The sequence below is a fragment of the Girardinichthys multiradiatus genome, chromosome 13 (assembly GCF_021462225.1).
Source record: "Girardinichthys multiradiatus isolate DD_20200921_A chromosome 13, DD_fGirMul_XY1, whole genome shotgun sequence".
Classification (NCBI taxonomy): domain Eukaryota; kingdom Metazoa; phylum Chordata; class Actinopteri; order Cyprinodontiformes; family Goodeidae; genus Girardinichthys; species Girardinichthys multiradiatus.
In genome coordinates this window covers 34,054,013-34,059,881 of record NC_061806.1, presented here as the reverse complement: position 1 = coordinate 34,059,881, position 5,869 = coordinate 34,054,013, and the positions used below count along the sequence as shown (strand labels likewise).

The 5,869-nt window shown below is 36.7% G+C and overlaps 1 long non-coding RNA gene across 1 annotated transcript; it reads right to left on the bottom strand.

Annotated features, from left to right (window-relative positions):
* Nucleotides 1–408: 408 nt before the first annotated feature.
* LOC124878965 lies at nucleotides 409–910 on the bottom strand. Its single transcript, XR_007040916.1, has 3 exons — nucleotides 772–910; nucleotides 536–668; nucleotides 409–464 (listed from the first exon to the last, which is right to left on the bottom strand). It is a non-coding gene; the product is annotated as an uncharacterized LOC124878965 (long non-coding RNA).
* Nucleotides 911–5,869: the final 4,959 nt, after the last annotated feature.

The following is a 5,869-nucleotide window of genomic DNA, read 5'->3' as shown; positions in this document are numbered from 1 at the left end:
AATTAGAATCACTTGACAATATATATATATATATAAATAAATTGTTAAAGAACTGCCATGTATGAAGCAATGATAAACCATTTTCCGATGCATAAATTTTCATCTTCAGTTTCCATCTTTTTTCTTTTGAACAAAGAAGTTATTGTTCTCTGCATTGTGGTCAAGTTTTGATTTCATTTAAATAAAAAAAATTTACAGTTTGGTTGTTTTCACAGTTTTTATTTAAATGTCTGTAGATGGTAAGTGATTTATTGTTCGTCCTGTCCTAATGCAAGCGCCTTTTTATGTCTGTGCACCACCTGTGTAAAATCTCCCAGTCCATTAAATTGAACTCACCGATTGTCATGATTTTTACAGCCAACTTAACCCACATGCAGAGACTCTCAGAGAACTTTGTAAAAGGAATAAGTTTTTATTGAAAGATTGATCAGGAACAACAGGAGCAACGAGTCTAATCTTCCTTACTGTGAAAACACAAAGAGAAAAGTTAAATAGCTGAACCTCAGAAACATGAACCAACATAAACGTATCTTACTGGAGATTCCGGAATAACCCGCCAGGGAGAGAATAAAAGTCAGGAAAGGAGTTCAGCTTGCCATGCACAGACTAGATCAGGAAGTAGCCTTAGCCACTATGGAGGACTGTAACAGATCAGGTAGGATTCACACCTGGAACAGGTAACAAAGCAAGTTAGAGTTCACAACAACAGATCCTTCAAAAGATATCCATGGTAAAAATCATGCAAAGATTTCAGAGCTGGCCAGAAATTACCACGGAGGCAAAAACACTCAGGTGCCGAGGTGTTGGCAACCTTCCTCTATATGCTTCCCAGCTGATGAGTAGATGCACAACACCTGTCGCCTCAGGTACACTCCTACTGGCAGCACCTAGTGTCAAAAAGGTGTAATCAGCAGGCAGCAGAACTCCAAATCCTGACACCGATCTCCTTGGCAACGGCTCTGTTTTGGGGGTAAGCGCGCATGTGCTCTCGTGTAGCGTATGTGAAATCTCTGATCATAAGCAATGTTTTTCAGCTATACTGGGTTGTTGTAATTCAGCAAAATAGCATTAAACACAACTAGTTACTCTCCCATTGCTTTTAACTGGGGTATTTAGCAGTGACCAGATGGGCATTAAATGTAGCGGTGCTCGTTTTAAATCTTTTAGTGGTACGCAGTACCGGACCGTACCAGCTCACTTTCACCCCTGCATGTAGGTATAAAGCAAATGGCTTTGGATCAATAGAACTTTCAAATATCTCGTCCCTTGCAAATGCATTGACCCAATAGCCTAATAGGGTTTACCAGAAGACAGATGGTTATTCTCTTTTTAACAACACAAATTCTTTTTAAGTTAGGAATTAAGTCAATCACATAAAAAACTAAACATCATTGTGTTTTACACCTAGATTTCTCTCAGTTATCTATATTGTGTAAAACTATGGTGTAAAAGCTGTGTTTCATTTACTCTCTCTACTTGTTTTTAAAAGGCTTTGAGAAAGCATGAAATATTTGTTTAATAGGTAACTGCAATTTTACTTTGTTCTTATAAATCATAAATCGCGCATTGCTAAAGTGTATGAGATCACACAGCATCCCTTAATAATGGCTTCAGTTTACCTGCAAAAGTGTAATGCGAGTGTGAGGAAATGAATGAACAGTTACATTTTGGCCTCAAAATCCATTCAATCTGAATAAAAGAGTGTGAATAGCCTCTAATGGCAATCTTTTGGCAGCACTTGCCATCATAGCCATTAAATGCTGCTTTTGGCTCCCACTGAGCTGATAACTGCATGTTACAAGTCGGCATGGACAGGAGACATCAGGATCTCTATTAATAAGTCATTCAATAAACAGGCAATGGAAAGTAAACATAGTGCTAAGTTTGAAACAGAAGTAGATAAATATGAGACTGCTAATTTCCTCCTTCGAACATTCAAATGTAAACATTGACAGCATGCCCTGGGCCACATGGTGATTCGGAGTGATGTTGATATGGCGAGTAAGGAGCCAAAAATTTGAGGTTGTTGCATTTGTGCCAAATTCTATTCTACAGATTTCTCAGAGCAGCAGATTAGAACTCTGCATATGAAGAAACATCTGGAGGGCTAAGGCCCTGTCCAAACATTGTGCGAACAGAAATACACTTTTTCCAGGGCCACTTTTTCTGCCCTTCTTTCACATGCAAACAGATTTTTGAAAACACTTTGAACAATGAGAATTTTTGTTAGAACAGGTTTATGGTGTATTAGTCCACAATCTATTTCACAAACATAGGTTCCCTTAAAAAAAAAAAATCATATGCCTTGCACATGCCCACTGGTGCTTTTTTGACAAGTGAGTGATGTTGGTTGTTCTTTCTACATCCAACAAGATTTGCCTTTACCTTTTTACTATCAGAATTCATTCTTGAGCTAGAAAACTAAATAACTGAAAGGAATTCACACATGATGACAAAGATAAAGACAAGCAGCAACTGATTTGCGGAAATCATTGCTGTCTTTTGGATGTTTGGATGTTATTTCATGTGCTTTTGAATCGTAAAAACTGTAAAAACCTTGCTGCCAGTGACAAAGGACAGTTGAAGAGGATGACTTCTTAAGATATGTTTATTTAAACACATGTAGAAAAACAAACATCAAAACTATTATGTGTTTTTCTCTGAAAAATATCAAACAACAAAATGTAATTGCTAAAAAATACTAACCCTGAACTACAGAAGTGATCTTGAGCTAAGGAGAAACGGCAGGGGAACTGGCATGAAAGTTGTATTAAAGCCTGCGACACACAAAAAGGGGCAGTTCTGAGCCACATTACAGCTTCCTCCAAGTCCACCCTGCTATGCTGAATTCTCGTATAATAAATGCAGGGAGAGACATTCTCTAAAATGTTCATGCTGTCAGAACAGCAACTCAAAGATACACTTGGTGGAATGTTGGACAATACCTCAAAAAAGATTTATAAAACGGTATTACAAATCTGAACCAACAGTTGCTCAAAAGTAGCCAAATATTATTAGGGACAATAGCTCAATATTATTGGATAGTGACAAAGAAAGGCCAATTTAAATAGGTCTGAATCATGATGTCATGATTTGGACCTGGCTGGTCCCTAACTTTCTGAAATCATCAAAGTAACAGTATTGAGCTCTTCATCCTGATCCTGAAAAGGTTGGTGGCCTTTTGAAAACCCCAACTGTTTAACAGCCAATAACCTGTCCTCTCCCCTTGCAGAAGTTCCTGTCTGTTCCTGTGGAGGTTTCCTGACTCCCACCAGTCTTTCTATTGTAATAAATCATTGAAATCTCCCTCAGTGTCTGACTGAAATTTCGGGTTCACAGTCTGGTGGACCACGGATCATTACATGATTTGCATGTGAAATAACTTATGACCAACATCAACCAGATCTATGTGTACGTTTAGGTTTAACAGCAGTTTGCAACTGGCTTTTTTGCATTATTTTTTCTTGTTGCGTTTTTCAGTCACTGCATCATTAATTGTCCAAATAAATAATTTTCTCAGCAAAAGTGCTGGAGGTTTTGGAGCAGTAAAAATAACTTCCTACTGTTGGATGTACACACTGAAGCACACTGAAACATTAACTCTCCCCATCTTTATGCATTCCATGCCTGCATTTATCACTCTTCTTGTCTTATTTTCCAGCATGATAGTAATATCGGTTCCACTGACTCTCTTTCATGACACCAATTACAGCAGCCAGTCAGCTGCTTCTCCATACTATAGCATATACTATCTAAATTGGTGTGTCCTATTCTCAGACAGCAAATAATGACTTTTTTCTTATAGGAGCCTCTGCTTCTCACCTCTCTTGTATTGTATGTAAATGTATACCGTTTTCTTTATCACCCTACCCCTTTTGCTATTGCTTCCCCTGACTTTGAAAATATCATCAATATTCATGTTTTCTTCACTGACACGTGTTAAACAGTCTCCTTTCTCATTGCTAGGAATTTCTGCATGAGTTAGTTCCCATGTCAATATAAATTATTTTATTTTTATTTTTTTGAGGCGGACTGGCTAATTTCCAGGGGGTCACAAAGTGGTCACTTGCTACTTGGTCCGCCCTACATTTTCTGGCAGCTGGAGAAGGAGGGGCTAAGGCTTAAAGCATTCAGGATCCCAGACGGAATAATCACCTTCTGCATACATTTAGCCAATGAAAATTTATAAGTAATAATTTCAGGATCTAAACCACTATGCAAAACAAACCAAACACCTAATGAGTCTGCATTTGGAAGAGCGAGAAAGGAGAACGGAAGATAATAACTGAAAAAAATCAAGAACAAAAAGAATCTCAACTCTCCACAACCTTTCATTCAATTTCATTTTGTAAAAAGAGATAATCATGAATGACTCAAAAATATTTAAATTCACAGCAGAGAAGCTTTATAAACAGTTTACTAAAAAGAAGAGCAAGCTCTTGTTGCAGCTCTTAATTACTTTACTCTCAATTACTCATGTACACACAATACATACCAAAACAAAAAATATAGATTACTTAAACTGTCATTTTATTATGGAAAGAGTTCCCATGGAAACAACCAACTTACAACTGAACTCCTTCGTCCAATAGCTGACAGACATTCCTTCATTCCGTTCAAGCCTTTGCTAACACCATTGATACTATATTAAAAAATAATAACCTTTCTTTCAGATATAAATGTTTTAAACTAACTTGCTTTATTGTATTTTATTACATGGGAGTCCTCACAATAGTCTTTTTTTCTTGCTGTTTAAAGTAAAATACTGTAACTTTTGTGATGCATTCTTAAATAAAATTTAAGCAACCACAGAAGAAGCGGGAATTAAAGTTTTTGTTGTTTTGTTTTTTATTTTTCACAATATTTACTTTATTTTGAAAAAAGGTTGTCTAAAAATATTCATGCTAGTCAGGTTTTAATCATCCACAACCTCATTGTTTTCTGTATAGCAACACAGGCAGGTTATTTTCTTCCACATGTAAAATCCAAGACATTTCTTCATGAAAATGTTTCTGTCATCAATATGAAATGCTTATTAATTGAAATAGTTGTTTGATTGAAAGTTTTTTGCACTGCATGGCACAGACATCAGCTGCGATAACTGTAAATGCAGGGATGTGAAGTTTTCTGTCGGTGTCTTTTTTGTCTTAACTATTTCATATTGGACTCTGATTCAGGAACCAGACAGTCTGATACACTAAAGGCTGATTTTTTTTATTTGTTGATTCAAGCATAAGAGAGGAAGAAAAGGTTAGAGACTGATGCTCTAAAAGAAAAAAAAGCAATGGCTAGATAGACATTTAAAGCACACACACAGGCTCAGCTGGTTTATGTGAGCTACATTTTTATGGAAGGTTTTTAGGATTCAGTTGGGACTAAGTGTGTGAGTATGCAACCATTTATGTTGTAGGGATAAAACCATACAGCATTATCATGGGGAATTATCTACTATCTGTGGACAAACAGTACAGTTGTCTGAATCAATGTATTTTATAACAGTAGAACCACTTGATTTATGTTTGCCACCAAACAAATGTTCTTTTCTGTTACTTCATAACCTTGTGTGAATTGGAGTAAAAACAAGGAGGTTTCCACTAAAGTCTTCTAAAAGATTTACTTTTGCTTGGCAACTGAGTGTACAAACTGGTAGCAAGAAAAAACAAACCTGCCTTTCAGTTGTTTCCTGAAAAACAACCCAGAATGAAGTGCTAAATGGATTGAAGTGATTCAAAGTGAAAACTGAACCCTGAGCTGTTGTTCCTGTATTTCTAGTGGTAATTTTGTCCAGGTGTGTCATTTAAACTTGCCTGGGCTGTGGACGGGTTTGCTGATGTGAAACTACAGTAGCTTGTTTGGACTCTTTTTAACA